The 21,423-nt window shown below is 43.2% G+C and overlaps 1 pseudogene; it reads left to right on the top strand.

The window, feature by feature from the left end:
- The first annotated feature begins 5,070 nt into the window (after positions 1-5,070).
- The window catches only part of LOC124031222, a 64,337-nt pseudogene continuing 47,984 nt past the window's right edge, over positions 5,071-21,423 (top strand).

Here is a 21,423-nt window from a genome sequence, read left to right as displayed (position 1 = left end):
CACAACAAGTGTAGCTTTAATTTGGTATCTTACATGTGTGATTTCTGGATTTTCCATGGCTATTGGCCAAGTGGGACGCTACCGTCCCTCCTATCTCAGAGAGGTTTTAATGAAGAAAGAACACTGAACAAACTAACAAAATAACAAAACGAACGTGAAGCTATACAAAACGAGAGCTGACAGGCAACTACACATATACAAGAACCCACAAAACCAAAAAGGAAAATGTTAACCTAAATAGCATCCCCAATCAGAGTCAACGATAAATAGCTGCCTCTGATTGGGAACCAATTCAGGCCACCATAGACACACAATTACCGAGATCTACAAAATACCTAGACATACAAAAACCCTAGGCAAGACAAAACAAGCCTACCCACCCTCATCACACCCTGACCTAATCAAAATAATAACGAAAACAGAGATAACTCAGGTCAGGGCGTGACAGAGAGTCTTTATGTGCCTTTTGTCAAACTCCAAGCAGGCTGTCATGTGCCTTTTGCGCCCATCAAGAAACTGACTGTTAGAACTGCCAAATCCCCATTGATAGACGATGAATTGAAAAACTGTATGGCTGAGAGTGATGAGGCAAAGGGAATAGCAAATAAGTCTGAGAACACAGCAGATTGGCAAACATACAGTAAATTAAGAAATCATGTAACTTAACAAAAAGAAGAAGAAACTATATCATGGAACAAAGATACATTGTGTATCAGAAATTCTTAATTCTGCAGGAGATATTATTAAGGCTATGTGAGAGGTTATACACCTACAGTCAGTGTCTAGATGTCAGTTTCCATTTAATCCATCTAGACAGTAGGCTACAGTTCCCTTGACATGCCATGGGCCTATTTGAAGTCCCGTCTTATGACTGTCAAAATTGTACAGCACCTCACAAGGGCTCCTGACTGGCGCAGTGGTCTAAGGCACTGCATCTCAGTGCTAGAGGCATCACTACAGACCCAGGTTTGATTCCAGGCTGTATCACAACTGGTTGTAATTGGGAGTACCATAGAGCAGCTATTACGTCCGTCGTTAGTGGTAGAATGACTGGACCAAGGTGCAGCGCGGTAGGTGTACATTTTCTTTATTAAATGTTCCACCAAAAAGACAATAAACGAACCCAACGAACGTAAAGCTTCTGAGTGCAACACATTCAACAAACAAAGACAAGATCCCACAACCTAAATGTGGGAAAAAGGGCTTCGTGCCATGGATCATCACTGCAGGCTCCGGGCCATGTATCATCACTGGAGGCTTCGGGCCATGGATCATCACTCGAGGCTTTGTGCCATGGATCATCACTGGATGCTCGAGCCATGGATCATCACTGGAGGCTTCGTACATGGAGCCAGAACAGGCCTCACTGGACTGAGGAGACGTACTAGAAGCCTGATGCGTGGAGTTGCCACAGGGCTTACCAGGCTGGGGAGACACACTGGAGGCCTGGCACGTGGAACCGGAACAGGTCTCACCGGACTGGGGAGATGCACTGGAAGCCTGGTGCGTGGAGCAGGCACCGGATACACTGGGCCATGGAGGCGCACTGGAGGTCTCGAGTGTAGAGCTGGCACAAACCATCCTGGCTGGATGCTTAGTTTCGCCCGGTAAATGCGGGGTGCTGGCACAGGAAGCACTGGGCTTTGAAGGCGCACCGGAGACACATTGCGCAGAGCCAGCGCAGGATATCCTGGGCCGAAGAGACGCACCGGAGACCAGGAGCGCTGAGCCGACACAATCCGTCCTGGCTGAATGCCCACTCTAGCACGGCAAATGCGAGGAGCAGGCATAGAGCGACCGGGCTGTGAATGAGCACCGGAGACACAGTGTGCATCACCGCATAACACGGTGCCTGACCCGTCACACTCTCCCCACGGTAAGCACGGGGAGTTGGCTCAGGTCTAAACCCTGACTCCGCCAATCTCCCCGTGTGCCTCCCCCCAAAACTTGTTTTGGTGCTGCCTCTCTTCCCTCGTTGCTGTGACTCCTGGTCTCGTCACCATTCCTCCCTCGCTGTTTCCACCTGTTCCCATGGGAGGCGATCCCTTCCGGCCAGGATCTCCTCCCACGTCCAAGATCCTTTGCCGTCCAGGATGTCCTCCCATGTTCACTCCTCCTGGCCACCCTGCTTGGTCCGTTTTTGGTGGGATCTTCTGTTATGTCCGTCGTTAGTGGTAGAATGACCGGATCAAGGTGCAGCGTGGTAGGCGTACATTTTCTTTTTTAAATGTTCCACCAAAACAACAATAAACAACACAACGAACATAAAGCTTCGGAGTGCACATTCAACAAACAAAGACAAGATCCCCTAACTTAAATGTGGGGAAAAAGGCTGCCTAAGTATGATCCCCACTCAGAGACAACGATAGACAGCTGCCTCTGATTGGGAACCACACTCTGCCAAAAACAAAGAAACAGAAAACATAGAATGCCCACCCAAATCACACCCTGACCTAACCAAATAGAGAAATAAAAAGGCTCTCTAAGGTCAGGGCGTGACAGCGGCACACGGTTTGGCCAGTGTAGGCCGTCATTGTACATAAGCATTTGTTCTTTACTGACTTGCCTAGTTAAATAAAGGTAAAATACAGATCAAACATAACATAGCCAGAGCTGCTTTTATCACTTCACCAAATATTTTCCAAACATTACTTTTCTGGCTCTCCCTTCTCTTTATTGTTAACTCTGCTTTCGCAACTTTTGTATTATTAAATTCGAATTCGACAATTTCCATTTTGCCTCTGTGGATTCCCAATGCCCATTCCCAAAAGCATTGTTTGGCGATTGGCTGTGTTGGTTATTTGCGCACATACAGTTAAGCCCTAAAGCTTAGGCTTTATGCATCAGTGTGGCCTATATGAATTGCACAAGAATGATACATTTATGGATTTTTGAAGGTATTGTTTTTCTTTATTTAATGACCCTAAACCCGTCCGGCCCGCAGATATAACCGTGGGAACTGTGGGTTATGAGTCAACCCGCACATCACTATTGTTCATCTTTGTTTCTTGCCAACCACATGAATCCCTTTTTTTGTTGACAAGATTAGCAAACTTAGGCATGACATCAAACAACAAACCCTGAGCCTTCATGTCATGTATAACGGACCAAATAATGAAAGTCATGCACTGCAATGCACTGTACGCTGATGGGACTCAACGGATACAAATCAGCTATGACAGTAAAATACATAACTGGCACCCTTAACATAGAGCTCCAGTCAGTTTTACAACGGGTAACTAGCAGTAGGCTGGTGCTAAATATCACTTACTCAACCCTAAACGTCATCTAGATCTATTACTGAATAATGTGGCGATTGAGCAAGCTGGGGAGACTGCTGAGTATAACCCTAGATAGCAAGCTGTCATGGTCAAAACATATAGACTCAATGGTTGCTAAATTAGGAAGAAGTCAGTTCATGATAAGGTGCTGCTCAACTTTCTTCACATCTAAATCCACCAGGCAGATTCTACAGGCCCTCGTTTTGTCGCACCTGGACTACTGCCTAGTTGTGTGGTCATGTGTGGCAAAGAAGGACATAGGAAAATTGCAGTTGATCCAGAACAGAGCAGCAGGTATTGCACTTAGATGTACACGGAGAGCAAATGTCAGTAGTATGAATGTCAGTCTCTCCTGGCTCAAAGTTGAGAAGAGATTGACTGCATCACTATTGGTCTTTGTGCGAGGTGTTGATGGATTAAAGGTACCGAACTGTTCAAGCAGTTAGCACACAGTTCGGATACTCATCAGTACCACACAAGACATGCAGCCAGAGGTCTCTTCACAGTCCCCAGGTCCAGAACAAAGGCTGGGGAACACAGTATTAAATAAAGCCATGACTAAATGGAACTCTGCCACCCCAGGAAACTCAAGCTAGCAATTAAACTAGATTAAAAAAACAAATAAAAGAACACTTTATGGCACGACAAGTACTGTGAAGAGATAGACATTTCTATATATTCTGTATTTGTATTGAATTATATTATGTTTATTATGCATTGTATGTATTTTATTTGTTCTGCGTTGTTTCCCAGGATCTTTATAAAATACGAAATAATACAAATGTATCTCTCACTTGTGCACACACTTTCATAAACTCACACACATATACACAATACAAACACAGACAATACTTGGGCACCTTAGAGGTAATCAGTTTGGATTTACGAGTCGAAACCCTGGGATAGGAGTGGGTTGCTTAGCGACGGGCCTGTTGCTGTCCAAACAATGTTAGCATCGTCAAAACGACTAGCTGTGCCAGACCGGGGTTTTTCTGAGTGCAACAATGTCACTTGTGTTGTGAGTCCCCATCTGCAGCCAGTCAGTGTTACGCTCCAACCCAACAGCAGTCAGGCAGACAGACTTAGCCTACATCTCTGAGACACAGACACAGTGACACACTCTCACTCGCTCACACACACTAGGCTATGCATGCACTCATACACACATGCAAGCATATGTTTTGTATTTTATTTAAATTTGAAAAGGGGTGTTATACTGAGATCAATGTCTCTTTTACAGATGAGCCCTGAATTACATAAATTACAGAAAATAGACACATCAAAAGAGAAATACAAAATGCAAGCAGGAAGAAGATCATAAAAAAAACCATATTCATCAGTAATAAGGTCCTCAATCAGCTTTCTGAATTGCCCTGGCAAACGGCTGCGGGGAGATGTTTAGGGGTGGTGGTGCTGTCTTATTCTGCTCTGCTGACCAGTACTTTGCACTGTTCATACAGGAGTAATAAAGGCCTAGTACACTAATTTGGTGGGGTTTAAAAAATATATATTATACTTTTTTTCTCTGATTTATCAGGGGGTGCTGCAGCACCATCAGCACCCCTCCATCCTGCGCCTATGCACCTTGTACTTAGCCCTAAACTATATTTTCAGAGTAGCTTCCCCAACATAGGCCTACATTCGTTATGTTTCGTTCATTCAGTAACCGTTCCATCTTATGTTTCGTTTATCAGTAACCGTTCCAGAGGCTCGGTTGGAATTGGCGCGCTAGGACCCAGACGTGTGAAAAAGCACCGCTTGGCCGCGGCAGCAGCATTTTAGCGGCAGCGGGACTTGCATCGCTCCCAAGCTTCCCGAGCTGCTGACGTCAGCTGGCAGCCTGGGCTGTACTCTCAGCACTGGACATAGAGCCGAGAAAATGCTACTCTCCGTACCGCCAAGGGCAGACTTCAATCCATACATCGGCTATAACAGCAGAAACAGCAAAAAGGTAAACCCTTTCAGGATTTTCTGTTTTTTTTGCGCTCTCGATCACCCGGTAGGGCATTACGCCCCCGTATCAGTCGCAACAGAAACCTATGTAGAGCATGACAGTAGTTTATACAGTGTCCTTGAAAAACAAAGTCTACAAAATAAACTTAATTCTTTGTAGAGAAAATTGCTGCTCACTATTCTGCACCCGCACAGTGGTATGTGTAAAAACGGCTTTCGATGGTCTGGGCATCTATGCATCCTTAATATGTATTTTTAATTTCATATATGGGAGTTACACCGTAGAGACAAAGGATGTCGATGTGATTATGTTCAGTCAAAAAAGGTCAATAGTGGATACAAACTTTTATGAGTAACTGTACCGTATTGGGACAGTGTTGAGCGAATGTGCATAATTGTGAATCCGAATAGGTGGGGGCGGGGAGCAGAAGAGGGAGAAGGAGAATGTGTTATTCAGTGTAGCCTTAACTGATTTCTCATTTTCTCATTTTCAGCATGGTTGTCAATGAACAGTGATATCAATAGTGTAAAATCAAGTATCCATTGTCTACGCAGCCGCGTTAGTTTGGCAAAGTATTTTTTTTAATTCTTTATGAAAGGCACAGATGCCCCACCCCTTGAAAAACCCCACCATTGTGACGATGATTACTTTTCCCATATTATGAGTAGCAAAATGACAGTTATATTACATTTATAATACTGAGTCGTTGTAGCCAACAATAATCAATCTGCAACTGAAACGTTACAAATCATGTCAGGGTTTTGACATTATTAACCGTTGTAATATAAAAATCCAACAAGCTTGTTGGATGCATTTGCTGTTTGTTTTGGTTGTGTTTCAGATTATTTTGTGCCCAATAGAAATTAATGGTAAATAATGTATTGTGTCATTTTGGAGTTACTTTTATTGTAAATAAGAATAGAATATGTTTCTAAACACATCTACATTAATGTGGATGTTACCGTTACAGAGGGTCAAAGATCATACCCCCAAGACATGCTAATCTCCCTGTTATTGGTAATGGGGAGAGTTTAGCATGTCTTGGGGGTATGATCTTTGATACAAATTGTTTTATTGTATTATTTTGAGCATGCAATATAGCTGAGTATTTAAATTATTTCAGTTATTGCTCATCTTTATCAAGGGTGTCAAGCATTTCGGACCCCACTGTATCTCCTCAGCTTTTCAAATTCTGCACATTTCAGGGTTGGTTATGTGTCTGCTGCATGCTTTTACACATAGTCTTTTTACTGTAAAAACTAGTGATGCACCGATATGACATTTTTGGCCGATAATGATATCCAATATTTTCCTTGCCAATAGAAAAACGATACCGGTAATCAATATAAACATTTTTTTGCGGCCTTTTAAGCGTTCTAGTACAGTTAAATAGTTAACACACACACATGGACGCAGCGGCCTAAGGCACTGCATCTCAGTGCAAGAGGCGTCACTACCGTCCCTGGTTCGATTCCAGGCTGTATCACATCCGGCCGTGATTGGGAGTTCCATAGGGCGGCGCACAATTGGCCCAGCTTCGTCTGGATTTGGCAGGGGTAGGCAGGCATGTAAATAAGAATTTGTTCTTTGCTCTTGTCTAGTTAATTAAAGGTTACACACATATACCACACTGACCAAAACATTATTTTGTTGGCATTTCCGTATGTCCCCATTACTAGTAAAACATAATCAAAACCTTTTTCTTTCACTTACTTGCTGTGCTGTTTCATTATTCATTTTTTCAGTCGTTTCATTCTCAACCAGGATTTGTATGGAACGCCGTTTGCGTCTTTGCGCGTCAAAGAAAATACACGTCAAATAACACTATTTGATGTTTCAAATAACACTATTTGTCATGTCAAATAAGCTTGTTGACCAATCAGGACCTGAATGTGACTGCACGTCACATAATAATTTAACATGTTCATACATTTTTTTACGTATTTATTACACATTGATTACACTATCACTCGTATTTCATATGTCACAACGATTCATCGATGCGTATGCTATGATGCTGGTAAAGTTGTCTCACGCACCTACAGTGCTGGTAATTTTAAAAAAGCCAGCTGGCTCATGGATGCATACAATGTTCTTCCCCCAAAACATAGCAACACGACATAATCTGTTTCAGTAGCTATAATTAGCTAGCTAACTATAAAGCTAAGTGTCATCATCAAAAATAACCCTAATTTATAAGACTGTTCTTATTTGATTAATGGTGGGTGGATCCATCTATGTGAAGCTCGCCACAATAAGGATTAGCCACAAGAGTGGACTTTGCGGTTAGCCTTCAAAATAAAAGTATGTCATTGACAGTGAATCAAATGAATACAAATAGTAGAAGTATGCCATAATTGAATAGATCAAGCTAAATGAGGTTGGAAAGTTGTTATATAAAATCAACAAAGGACAATAATTTGTTAATTTGACAACAATCTGTTGAAATCTCACTGGATGTATTATACTTTAGTATTGAATTGGGGGCGTACTTATTTCACTGTACAGAGTTACCTATGGATTGTGGATCAATGACATGGGGTATCAATCTACTCAGTGACACCCAGAGAGCATTAGCACTGTAGCTCTTATTGCGGGACTCTGAAACAACTGTGAATACATGTATTGTCAACCTATGTGTATTGAACACTATTCCCGAGGAAAAACAATACTGTGTGGATGTTTTGGAGTCTGATAACTCTGAGGAGGACATTGGGAAAAAATATATTGGGTAATGAGTAGACTGGTACCCCATTTCATTGATCCCCAATCCTTAGGTAAAGCTGTACAGTGCAATAGGAATGTCAATGCAGACAACATGCTTACTGGGGAGGTGGTTTCACACAGTCACAGTCCCGCGATAAGAGCTACAATGCTAATATTTGCATAAACTCTTCAAAGTTGTGTTCTGTGGGTGTCACCAAGTAGACTGATATCCCATTTCATTGCCTCACATTCCGACCTTGTTTAACATTATCCAGTCTAAATATGGCATGAATCCACCAATTGTAACCTTCTGCATCACTTTCAAATAGTTACTTTTATTGTGAAGGCAAACCGCAAATTCCACTATTGTGCCTATTCCTTATTGTGGCTTGCTTCAAAACACATTTCCCGGTCCGGTCGAGCCTCAGTAGCCAGATGAAGCAAGCTGGCTGCTTATAACGTTAGCTTTGGGCAACAGGGTTAAGTAGCTGGCTAACTATTTATTTTCATGAACTGAAGTTTACTTTCGGTAGGCAAACAACAAGTGGCTACCTAGCTAATACTTACTCACAAGGATTCCTAAATCATTGCTAAGAATAATGCAAATGACTGCAGTTTCTACTGGTCATTGTTTTCAGGCTGGTTGTATTGGTGCTAGCTAGGTACAGTTCAAGAAGTTCAAGAAGAAGAAAATATTTACCAAGTAGGCTAAAAATAGGTCATACTAATAAGTAACACAATAAGAATAACAATATCGAGGCTATATAGAGGGTGCACCGGTACCGAGTCAGTGTGCAGGGGTATAGGCTAGTTGAGGTAATCTGTACATGTAGGTGGGGGCGAAGTGACTATGCATAAGTAACAAACAAACAGCGAGTAGCAGCAGTACTTGGTGCTCCAGTACCTTTTGCCGTGGGGTAGCAGAGAAAACAGTCTATAACTTGGCTGACTGGAGTCTCTGACAATGTTATGGGCTTTCCTCTGACACCGCCTATTATATACAGTTGAAGTCGGAAGTTTACATACACCTTAGCCAAGTACATTTAAACTGAGTTTTTCCACAATTCTTGACATTTAATCCTAGTAAAAATTCCCTGTCTTTGGTCAGTTAGGATCACCAGTTTATTTTAAGACTGTGAAATGTCAGAATAAATGTAGAGAGAATGATTTATTTAAGCTTTTATTTATTTCATCACATTCCCAATGGGGTCAGAAGTTTACATACACTCAATTAGTATTTGGTAGCATTGCCTTTAATTAAATGGTTTAACTTGGGTTAAATGTTTCGGGTAGCCTTCCAAAGCTTCCCCCAATAAGTTGGGTTAATTTTGGCCCATTCCTCCTGACAGAGCTGGTCTAACTAAGTCAGGTTTGTAGGCCTTCTTGCTCACACACGCCTGCCCACAAATGTTCTATAGGATTGAGGTCAGGGCTTTGTGATGGCCACTCCAATACCTTGACTTTGTTGTCCTTAAGCCATTTTGCCACAACTTTGGAAGTATGCTTGGGTTCATTGTCCATTTGGAAGACCCATTTGCGACCAAGCTTTAACTTCCTGACTGATGTCTTGAGATGCTGCTTCAATATATCCACATAATTTTCCTACCTCATGATGCCATCTATTTTGTGAAGTGCACCAGTCCCTCCTGCAGCAAAGCACCCCCACAACATGATGCTGCCACCCCCGTGCTTCACGGTTGGGATGGTGTTCTTCGGCTTGCAAGCATCCCCTTTTTTCCTCCAAACATAACTATGGTCATTATGGCCAAACAGTACAATTTTTGTTTCATCAGACCAGAGGACATTTCTCCAAAAAGTATGATCTTTGTCCTCATGTGCAATTGCAAACCGTAGTCTGTCTTTTTTATGGCGGTTTTGGAGCAGTGGCTTCTTCCTTGCTGAACGGCCTTTCAGGTTACCTCAATATAGGACTCGTTTCACTATGGTTATAGATACTTTTGTACCTGTTTCCTCCAGCATCTTCACAAGGTCTCTTAATGTTGTTCTGGGATTGATTTGCACTTTTCACACCAAAGTACGTTCATCTCTAGGAGACAGAACACGTCTCCTTCCTGAGCGGTATGACGGCTGCATGGTCCCATGGTGTTTATACTTGCGTACTATTGTTTGTACAGATGAACGTGGTAGCTTCAATTACTCCCAAGGATGAAGCAGACTTTTGGAGGTCTACAATTTTTTTTGGGAGTTCTTGGCTGATTTCTTTTGATTTTCCCATGATGTCAAGCAAAGAGGCACTGAGTTTGAAGATAGACCTTGAAACACATCGACAGGTACACCTCCAAATTACTCAAATTATGTCAATTAGCCTATCGGAAGCTTCTAAAGCCTTGACATCATTTTCTGGAATTTTCCAAGCTGTTTAAAGGCACAGTCAACTTAGTGTATATAAACTTCTGACCCACTGGAATTGTGATACAGTGAATTATAAGTTAAATAATCTTTCTGCAAACAATTGTTGGAAAAGTTACTTGTATCATGCACAAATTAGATATCCTAACTGACTTGCTGAACTATAGTTTGTTAACAAGAAATTTGTGGAGTTTTAATGACTCCAACCTAAGTGTATGTAAACTTCCGACTTCAATTGTAGGTTCTGGATTGCCGCAAGCTTGGCCCCAGTGATGTACTGGGCTGTTCGCACTACCCTCTGTAGCGCCTTACTGTCAGAATGCCGAGCAGTTGCCATACCAGGAGGTGATGCAACTGGTCAGGGTACTCTCGATGCTGCAGCTGTAGAACCTTTTGAGGATCTGGGGGCCCATGCCAAATATTTCCAGTCTCCTAAGGTTTTGTCATGCCCTCTTCATGACTGTCTTGGTATGTTTGAACCATGATAGTTTGTTAGTTATGTGGACACCAAGGAACTTGTTAAAAGGCGGGCCTGTTCAGCCTTTTCCTGTAGTCCACGATCAGCTCCTTTGTCTTGCTCACATTGAGGGAGAGGTTGTTGTCCTGGCACCACACTGCCAGTTCTCTGACCTCCTCCCAATAGACCATCTCATCGTTTTCGGTGATCAGGCTTACCACTGTTGTGTCGTCAGCAAACTTAATGACGGTGTTGGAGTTCTGTTTGGCCACATGGTCGTGGGTGAACAGGGAGTAGAGGAGGGGAATAAGTACACCCCCTGAGGGGTTAGGTATTTAGTCCCAGAGTCATTAGCTTAGTGATGAGCTTCGTGGGCACTATGGAACGCTGAGCTGTAGTCAATGAACAGCATTCTCACATAGGTGTTCCTTTTGTCCAGGTGAGAAAGGGCAGTGTGGAGTGCAATTGAGATTGCGTAATCTGTGGATCTATTGGGGCGATATGGGAATTGGAGTGGGTCTATGGTGTCTGGGAGGATGCTGTTGATGTGAGCCATGACCAGCACTTCATTGCTACCGACGTGAGTGCCACAGGGCGGTAACCATTTAGGCAGGTTACCTTTGCTTCCTTGGGCACAGGGACTATGGGGGTCTGCTTGAAACATGTGGATATTATGAACTCGGTCAGGGACAGGTTGAAAATGTCAGTGAAGACACTTGACAGTTTGTCCACGCATGCTTTGAGTACACTTCCTGGTAATCCGTCTGGCCCAGCGGCTTTGTGAATGTTGACCTGTTTAAAGGTTTTGTTCACATCGGCTACTGAGAGCGTTATCATACAGTCATCCAGAACAGCTGGTGCTCTCGTGCATGCTTCAGTGTTGCTTGCCTTGAAGCGAGCATAAAACGCATTTAGCTCGTCTGGTAGACTGGCTTCACTGTCTCACGTCTGGGTTTCCCTTTGTAGTCCGTAATAGTTTTCAAGCCCTGCCTCATCGGGCCGATACCGATGTTGGCATTTTTAGATAATATCTGCCGATTCCGATATGTTCACCAATTTAAAGTGCATCCCTAGTAAAAACACAACAGGGAAAACTCACATAATTGAATTACTGATTTTATATGACTATATTTGCAGTGTAAAATGTGGCCTGTCTGTCATTCATTTGCCTGTGTTGCTTGCTTACCAAAAGGTATTTGAGTAGTTTCTGACATCCCCTCCAAGCCTCTCTACCCTATTGTGCAGGCCTGTCTGTGGCTGTTGTGTTTACCTTTCCTCTATGAGAGAGAGAGAGAGAGAGAGAGAGAGAGAGAGAGAGAGAGAGAGAGAGAGAGAGAGAGAGAGAGAGAGAGAGAGAGAGAGAGAGAGAGAGAGAGAGAGAGAGAGAGAGAGAGAGATGCAGGACAGAATAAATACCACAGACTGTGCTGATGCTAACCTTAGCAGTGCATGGTCATGTTTTGACAGTTTATCTTTCATTTATAGACAATCTTGTCTGCTATTTCATTGCACTAAAACTGAAATAACTAACATGTTCAGTTATCATACAATTGGCATAATTTTGTTACTGGAGTAAGTGTATTGTGATTGAGAGATTAAGTGATTGAGTTTCCCCTTATGGACCTTGTTATTGTTTCTTTTTGTCAGGAACCCATAGCACTGTCATGATACTGGAAAGCCAATGGGCAGTGTTAGAAATGGGGGGGGGACCAAGGGAATTGAACCAGTGTGAACCATAATATATGTCAAATATATTATGATCCATTTATTGAGAGATGGAGTGATGATGACAACAAGCCATGAGCACTTCAAGGGGAAGAAAAAAAATATTTTCAGTGACAGTTTGAGTTCATTGATGTTGAGATTTGAAAAATAATGGAGTAGAGACAGAGAGTGTTTCCCTTGTTTTTATCCCTATTGTTTATTGTCTATTTCGTTTGCTTTGACAATGTAAACATAAGTTTCCCATGCCAACAAAGCCCTTTGAATGGAATTTAATTTAATATTGATAGCGACAGACAGACAGACAGACAGACAGACAGACAGACAGACAGACAGACAGACAGACAGACAGACAGACAGACAGACAGACAGACAGACAGACAGACAGACAGACAGACAGACAGACAGACAGACAGACAGACAGACAGACAGACAGACAGACAGACAGACAGACAGACAGACAGACAGACAGACAGACAGACAGACAGACAGACAGACAGACAGACAGAGAATGGGAAGTTGACACTGCATTACTACATATTCTCAGCACAGACAGATTTCTGTTCCCTCTGTTCTTCATTAATACAGAGGTAGGAAGAATGCTGTCACACACACCCACACACACCCACACACTGTGTCGTGGACCTGGAGTTCACTAAGATGTCAAGATCTCATGTGGAGAGATTTCTTACATATCACCCACCCTCCCTCTGTTCCTCTCTACTTTCCCATCCTTCTCCCTCACTCTCTCACTTTCTTTCCAGCTCTCTCTTTTGCTTCTCTATCTCACCCTCTCTCTCCCTTCTCTCTCTCTCTCCCTCTTTCTCTACCTCTCTACCTGTCTGACGTTCCTGTATACCTGAGCGTCCGGCATATATAAAAGACAAGGACAAAATAAAGGGCGTGCTGAGTTGAGGGGTGAAAAAAGAGCTTGTGTGTGTGAGGTGATTAACCAACCAGATGGCACCAGGGGTTTGGTTACTGTGGTGCCTCCAGATGCAACCGCTCCTCCTCCCCTGCCTACTACCTAAATTATTTTCCCAAATAAATATAATGAATGGTCAATTTGTTTTGGTCCTGTCCTGAATTTCCTGGTGGAAAATAGAAAACGAGGATGCAGGTTATTCCAAAACCAAGGATCGAATGTCTTTATTCTGCTCTTTTGTATGTGCACATTTGTGTATTTCACAACCAAATTTTGTGCTCAATTAATGTGACCGAATGATGATAGAATGGAAGTTGTCATTTTCAAGGTGTTAATACTGTGTATACTGGTGTTAAGTGCTAAAAACTGTGATAAAATAAAGTATACAGAAGTCATGGTGCCCTGTCTTTGTAAAAAAGACACCTTTCAATATATACACATGGATAAATTATTAAGGTTATTTATTAACGGTCTCATTTCAAGTGACTAAGTAAAAAAAATATATATATGACTAAGTATTAGAACTCAACGTGAAAATAAACTTTAGCAGAAGTATTTTGAGGGAAAGATCTGTGTGTTTCATCCTAAGATCCCCTCAGGAGGCCTGGTGGATGTGAGGCCCTGCATGCCTTTCCTTTGAATTCATCTATTTCATACTTTCACTTTCAAACCACAAAAACCTTTGAAATATCATCAACATTAAAGGATACTAGACCTAATGCAAACCAGGGCACTTATTTCCAGCTCTGTTTTGGCTTTCAAGTTTCTTTCTTTGATGCAGAGAGATCTGAGTTGGGTAGAAATGTTGGAATCTAAAACAATATGCTCAACACAACAACAGGTGTTTGTTCGTATGTCTGAACTGCTCAGAAGATGTCTGAAATGCTCACTGTTGTGTCTCTTGTCCTGACCAGGTTACCTTCATCCATAAAGTATTTTATTTTACTGCAAGTGTAACTGGTGTGACTGGCTAGGTAGTTAGTGGTGCGCGCTAGTAGCGTTTCAATCGGTGACGTCACTCCCTCTGAGACCTTGAAGTAGTTGTTTCCCTTTCTCTGCAAGGGCCGCTGCTTTTGTGGAGCGATGGGTAATGATGCTTCGTGGGAGGCAGTTGTTGATGTATTCAGAGGGTCGGTCCCTGGGGTGAGCCTAGGTTGGGGCAAGGAGAGGGATGGAAGACAAACTGTTACATTGATGCTGTTGACCCGGATCACTCAGATGGGCTCTGCCCAGCTGCTGGGGTTGTTGCGGAGAAGGAAGTAGTGGTGGCTATTCAGCATGATAAATGTAGATGTCTGTTGGGGGGGGGGGTCTAATGGGGGAGCAGCAGGGGTTATGGAAGCGGAGATAACAGGCCGTGGCTCGGGTGGCTGAGGTCCCTGATGATTTTCTTGGCCTTCTGCGACACCTGGTGTTGTAGTAGGTGTCCTGGAGGGCAGGCAGTAGGCATCCAATGGTACCTTCGGCTGAGCATACCACCCTCTGTAGTGCCTTGCAGTCAGAGGCGGTGGATATGCCATACCAGGCTGTGATGCAGCCCGATAGTATGCTCTCGATGGTGCTCCGTAGAACACTGTGAAGGCCCTCGGGGACTGACCAAATTACTTCAACATCCTGAAGTTGAAGAGTCGCTATCATGCCTTCTTCACCACGGACTCCGTCTGGTTGACCATTTTAGCTCCTAGGAGATGTGTACGCCGAGGAACATTTTTGACCATCTCCACAGCAGCTTAGTTGATGAAGATGGGGGCGTGCTCAGCCTCTGGTTCCTCCTGATGTCTACAATCAGCTCCTTTGTTTTGCTGACGTTGAGGCAGTGATTGGTAACGATGCTCCTTGAGTGACTGTTGTCGATGTTGGCAGAGGGTCCCTGGTTCGAGCCCAGTTTGGGGCAAGGATAGGGACCGAAGTGATTCTGTTACACATGCACATAGATTCTTGGCAAATGTAGCCTAACCAAATAATCAAAATAATATTTAAGCTTAGTTATACAGTGCATTCGGAAACTATTCAGACCCCTTCCCTTTTTCTACATTTTGTTTTACGTTACAGCCTTCACCTACACACAAAACCACATAATGACTAAGCGAAAACAGGTGTTTAGAAATGTGTGCAGATTTAGTAAAAATAAATACAGAAATACCTTATTTACATAGGTATTCAGACGCTTTGTGATGAGACTAGAAATTGAGCTCAGGTGCATCCTGTTTCCATTGATCATCCTTGAGATGTTTCTTCAACTTGATTGGAGTCCACCTATGGTACATTTACTTTTAAATTTGGAACCACCAAGACTCTTCCTAGAGCTGGCTGCATGGCCAAACTGAGCAATTGGGGGCTGAAGAGCCTTGGTAAGGGAGGTGACCAAGAACCAGATGGTCACTCTGACAGAGCTCTAGAGTTCTTCTGTGGAGAACCAATCAGGCCTTTACAGTAGAGTGGCCAGACGGAAGCCACTACTCAGTAAATGGCACATGACATCTTGCTTGGAGTTTGCTGAAAGGCACCTAAAGGACTCAGACCATGAGAAACAAGATGGAACTCTTTGGCCTGCAGCGACGCGCCCCATCCAACCTGACTGACCTTGAGAGGATCTGCAGAGAAGAATGGGAGAAACTCCTCAAATACAAGTGCACCAAGCTTGTAGCGTCATATCTAACAAGACTCAAGGCTGTAATTGCTGCCAGAGGTGTTTCAACAATGTACTGAGTATAGGGTCTGACTACTTATGTAAATGTGATATTTCTAAAAACCTGTTTTTGCTTTGTCATTAAGGGGTATTGTGTGTAGATTGATGAGGAAAAAAACAATTTTTAATCCATTTTAGAATAAGGCTGTAACGTAACATAATTTGGAAAAGTCAAGGGGTCTGAATACTTTCCATATGCACAGTACAGTACAATAGGCCATAATGCCAAAGCAGAAACAGGTTTTTGGACATTTTTGCCCCCCCCCCCCAAAATAAAACCTGAAATATCACATTTACGTACGTATTCAGGTCCCTTTACTAAAAACCAGTTTTTGAATTGTCATTATGGGTTTTATTGTGTGTAGATTGATGAGATAATACAAACAAACAAAAACATTTAGAATAAGGCTGAAACATAACAAAATGTGGAAAAAGTCAAGGGGTCTGAATACTTCCTGAATGCAAGAAAACCTTCCCTCTTTGGATTTTCTCATAAATGACCATTGCAGTATGATTGTCTCCTTTGTTTGCCCTGTATGAATTCACATAAAGAAACATGTACAAACCTTTTGTCCCCCCGGGGGCCTTCTCAAACATGGATACATTGCTATTTACAGCTACACCAACTACCATTGGACATTATCAGACACTACACCTTTATGCATTGTAAGCTTGGCTGGTGTAGTAAATGGGTGGGCTAAGTGCAATATGTTCTACTGGTGTAGTGGATAGGTGGGATAGGTGCAGTATGTTTGACTGGTGTAGTGGATGGGTGGGATTGGTGCAGTACGTTCTACTGGTGTGGATGTGTGGGATAGGTACAGTAAGTTCTACTGGTGTAGTGGATGGGTGGGATAGGTGCAGTACGTTCTACTGGTGTAGTGGATAGGTGGGATAGATGCAGTAAGTTATACTGGTGTAGTGGATAGGTGCAGTATGTTCTACTGGTGTGGATGTGTGGGATAGGTACAGTAAGTTCTACTGGTGTAGTGGATGGGTGGGATAGGTGCAGGAAGTTCTACTGGTGTAGTGGATGGGTGGGATAGGTGCAGGAAGTTCTACTGGTGTAGTGGATGGGTGGGATATGTGCAGTAAGTCAGTGAGTAAGATAAACTCTGCTGGTGTTGTGGCTTGAAACTGGATCAACTTGGCCGGTGTAGTTTCCTTTGTCCCATTGGCTCTGCTCCCACTGTATGTTTATCTAGCTCTCTGTCATTGTTTAATGCGACAGTCTTTGAAAATGGTCTCTCCCTCCATTGCGAACCGCATGAGTAGTCCAAGGAAGAGAGAGAGACAGAGAGAGAAAGACAGAGAGAGAGTCCTTGGAGAAAGCACAACTATCTGAAATATGATTCCAAGCACTGCAGTGATCCCAGGCACTGACTGCCTCACATATTGTTAGATCTCATAAGCTGCTATGGGCCACAGTTTTAAAGGCTGGATCTGGTTCCCCAAGCCTCTGCCACCTGCCACATGCAGCTAAAACTCTGCGTGTGTATATTCTGACATCAGTATGCGTACCTTGAACATTACGCATGTATGTGGGACAGAAAGTCAAAGAAATGAAACAGAGAGAGAGAGGAAGTAGCATGGGAGAGGGATGCAAGAGAGAGAGGAAATAGAAAGAAGGTGAGAACAGTAGGTGAGAGATAAAGAGGATGTAAAGATAAAGAGATATAGAGATATAGAGAGAGAGGAATTAAGCATAAAGAGATGGAGAGAGATAGATAAAGCCCCTCTGAATTGAGAGAGAGAGAGAGAGAGAGAGAGAGAGAGAGAGAGAGAGAGAGAGAGAGAGAGAGAGAGAGAGAGAGAGAGAGAGAGAGAGAGAGAGAGAGAGAGAGAGAGAGAGATTTAATGGACGAGTCTGGACTGGAGCCTGGTGTCCTCCGTCACCTGGTAGAAATGTAGAGTGGCTGGCTGATGAAAATGACTGCATGATAAGATCAGGAGCAAGCAGAAAAATATGTCCTGTCTGCCTCTGTACTCTGTACTCTGTACTCTGTACTCTGCACTCTGTACTCTGCACTCTGTACTCTGCACTCTGTACTCTGTACTCTGCCTCTGTACTCTGCCTCTGTACTCTGCCTCTGTACTCTGTACTCTGCCTCTGTACTCTGTACTCTGCCTCTGTACTCTGCCTCTGTACTCTGTACTCTGTACTCTGTACTCTGCCTCTGTACTCTGTACTCTGCCTCTGTACTCTGCCTCTGTACTCTGTACTCTGTACTCTGTACTCTGTACTCTGTACTCTGCCTCTGTACTCTGCCTCTGTACTCTGTACTCTGCCTCTGTACTCTGTACTCTGTACTCTGTACTCTGCCTCTGTACTCTGTACTCTGTACTCTGCCTCTGTACTCTGTACTCTGTACTCTGCCTCTGTACTCTGCCTCTGTACTCTGTACTCTGTACTCTGTACTCTGCCTCTGTACTCTGTACTCTGTACTCTGCCTCTGTACTCTGTACTCTCGACTCTGCCTCTGTACTATGTACTCTGTACTCTGTACTCTGCCTCTGTACTCTGTACTCTGTATTCTGTACTCTGCCTCTGTACTCTGTACTCTGTACTCTGCACTCTGCCTCTGTACTCTGTACTCTGCCTCTGTACTCTGTACTCTGTACTCTGTACTCTGTACTCTGTACTCTGTACTCTGCCTCTGTACTCTGTTCTCTGTACTCTGTACTCTGTACTCTGTACCAGCCTGCCGACTATAAACCACAGCACAGGAACGTTCAGCCAATGTTCAGAGTAACATTTGCCTGTCACCTGAGGCAAAAATACAGGTTGGAAATAATTACTTCCTTTTACTGTAATCAACCAAGCCTTTTGCTTTGTGGTTGTACCAGTGTGTTGGCTGGAGAACAGGAGAGGGAAAAACGAGTCTTTCATCAGGTGGATCGGAGAGCACAGTAGTTGAATAGATGGATTGTTTTCAGACAAGTTATATATTTAAATTGGTACAATGGTTTAATTTTAATATCAGATTGACTGATTGGGTTTAACATAGCAAAAGTGTTAAGCATTTGACTATAAGTATTTGGTCTAAATGTACTCAAATGTAGGCAATTTCATTGGATCTGAAAGAGTATTTCTAGTTTATCTCATCACTCAACTAAACAAATTTCGTATTTTGAAGATAATTTAATCCGGACCCAACTGGAGGCTGCCTCAGTCAGACCGTTAACAAATCTGCGTGTCACTCAGTTGGTCAATCAGACAGACAGACGGTCAGTCAGTGGACTCTCCTTTTGGAGGTGGGAGCAAATGCTCCAGCTATAGGATACAGGAAACTAGTCATATCCCCTGATGACAAGCCCAACAGGAGACAGAGATAGAAACAGACAGACAAGAAGCAAGACATACAGACAGACGGTAAGTAGAGAGTTAGATTTAAGGGAGAATGGGCTTGTGCGCTAGGATTTCCTGAAACTAATTAACAACAGGGTGGTCCTGGCACGCCAATTAAATGGTCAGTGAAAAGCAGTGGCTTATTTCACTGGCCCTTTTTCTGCCCATCATGGAGGAAGTGGGGAATATATGAATTTATTAAAGGTTGTCTAATGTATTGATAGGGAGGCTGGAAGCATTTCAGTGTAGGTCTAATGCAGATTGGGTAGCCTAGTCTTAGTAGAAATTGTCAAGTTGGTAGCGAGACTGTTGAAGGAAAATAAGTTGAGGCTTACTTATGGTGTTGTCCTGTGTGTGTGAATGAATGAATGAATTACATTTTATTTTTGTGTCAAATCGCCAGTTTGCAACCCATCCCATAATTAATACATACACAAACATTACAATAATTCACTGCAATAATTCAGTGATAATTCCGCTGGTGTTCTGTGCGGTTGCACCGCATAAAGATTGTGTGTGTATGCGTTTTGTTTGTGTATGCTCTGAAAACTAGAGGGCTCACAGGATAAGGTACCTACTATGATTTAGTCTGACGACCCACACTCTAGACTGTGTAAATGTAAGAAAGCACCTGTGTGGGTATTTACAGTATTCATGACAAGCAGAAGTTGCAGGCTCAATAGCAACTAGGTTTGGTATGACGGAAGCTGCTCCAGTCCATCCCACATACCTTTCTTGCTGGACTCATAATCCCTCATTTTGGCAAACAGAGAGGAATGAGATTGCTCTGATCTTCCACAGCAGCTGTGTGTGTAGCCCTAGTCTGGTGAATTAAAGGGTACTGTAGTAATCATGTGTTACTCTTACCCTGTGAGATTTCAAGTTCCTATAAAGATGTTTGAATGGGCACATCATTCCTGAATTGGTTTCTTTCTCACATAGCATATACACACACACCCCAACATATTCAGTCATTTCGAGAGTACATACAAGCATGTAATGATCAGTATTCATCTATTCATTAGAAAAAAAGAGTGAGAAATGTATTTGCTTGCCATGCACAACATTAACACCAACATGGTTTTGCCAGTGTGTGCGTGTGTGTGTACCTGTGCATGTGTATGAGAGAGAGAGAGAGAGAGAGGAATACAATTCCCCCTGTCTTTTTGTGTTTTAATTTGACCAGGGCATGAGAAATGAGCCTAGCAGCCTGTGCTGCAGGGGGGGGGGGGGGGGGGCTCTGTCGGGTTGCCAGTGGTGGCTCATATATGGAGGGGTCAGGAGGGTGTTTCAGGGGACACAAAGGGGGACACTGTGCCTCCGTGAATAGGGTTCAATTAGCGAGATTCATCCCTTGCTCTTGACTCGCCCATCTGCGTCTCAACCTCCCCCTTTGTCCCTTGGTGCAGCTCATCCACTGGGCTTGGTTTAATTAGAACCCCTTCAGGAGAGACAGGCCGGGAACAGGAGAGGAGAGGGCCTCTATAAGAGAGCTATACTGTAGGCAGGATTCTACACAACACCCTGGAATAAGCTACTGGAGAGAGGATGGCAGGGTTGAGGAGCTTTGGGGAATGTTTCATAAGTCAGACGATGACACGTGGCTGGTAGATTTAAGAAAAATGGCATTAAAACACTCAAATTGATACACACACACACACACACACACACACACACACACACACACACACACACACACACACACACACACACACACACACACACACACACACACACACACACACACACACACACACACACACACACACACACACACACACACACACACACACACAAACTCCTTCACAATGACAAACACTCGCAGCTTCTATACCACTGTTGTTAATTTGCTGTCTTAGGAGTGTTTATGCGAGACTGTTAAAAGCATTGTGTAAATGTGATGCACTAATATTGTGTTATTGCATCAATATAGTTGTTTTGGAAATGATTATATTCCTGGGAAGCAACTT

Source organism: Oncorhynchus gorbuscha, linkage group LG03 (genome assembly GCF_021184085.1).
Source record: "Oncorhynchus gorbuscha isolate QuinsamMale2020 ecotype Even-year linkage group LG03, OgorEven_v1.0, whole genome shotgun sequence".
Lineage (NCBI taxonomy): Eukaryota > Metazoa > Chordata > Actinopteri > Salmoniformes > Salmonidae > Oncorhynchus > Oncorhynchus gorbuscha.
This window is presented reverse-complemented; position numbering and strand designations above follow the sequence as displayed.